This window comes from Phragmites australis, chromosome 14 (assembly GCF_958298935.1).
Source record: "Phragmites australis chromosome 14, lpPhrAust1.1, whole genome shotgun sequence".
Lineage (NCBI taxonomy): Eukaryota > Viridiplantae > Streptophyta > Magnoliopsida > Poales > Poaceae > Phragmites > Phragmites australis.
Window position 1 is genome coordinate 12,701,910 of NC_084934.1, and position 591 is coordinate 12,702,500.

Sequence of the window (591 nt, forward strand, 5' to 3'; positions counted from 1 at the left end):
CAAAAAATTACTCTCCCTTTTCACTACCTTTAGTGATTTGCGTTATTCACTACATTTTGATTGCTGCTGTGAGTTTTAATTTATATGAGAGGAAGGCTACCCTGGTGCCTTGTGTTTGCGTTGTGTTCGTCAAAGGGTTTGCTGGCTCATTTATACGGTCTTGTAGTAACATTTCCGATTCTTTTGGTGCCGGAATAACGAAAATAAAGCTTCCAACTGACGCTCCGGTGTAATATTTGTGGAGAACGAGTATAGTTGAAAATGGGATGGATATTTTGTCCACCAGACTATCCGAAGGCGAAGCCAATGTGGGATGATCTATATTCATGTCTGATATTGTTTGATATTATTCGTGTTTAATTTTGGATTGAGAAAAAATGTAGGATATGATATATGATAACTGGTATTTGTTTGAAGTATTTGAATGATAAGAGTAAAAAAAAAATACTGTTTGATATTATCCATGTCCGATTTTGAATTCGAGAAAAAAAATAGGTAGGATATATGATGATTGATATTTATTTGAAATATTTAAATGTTAAATGTTATGAGAAAATATAGTATGATTTTATTTGAAAATATGATAATATA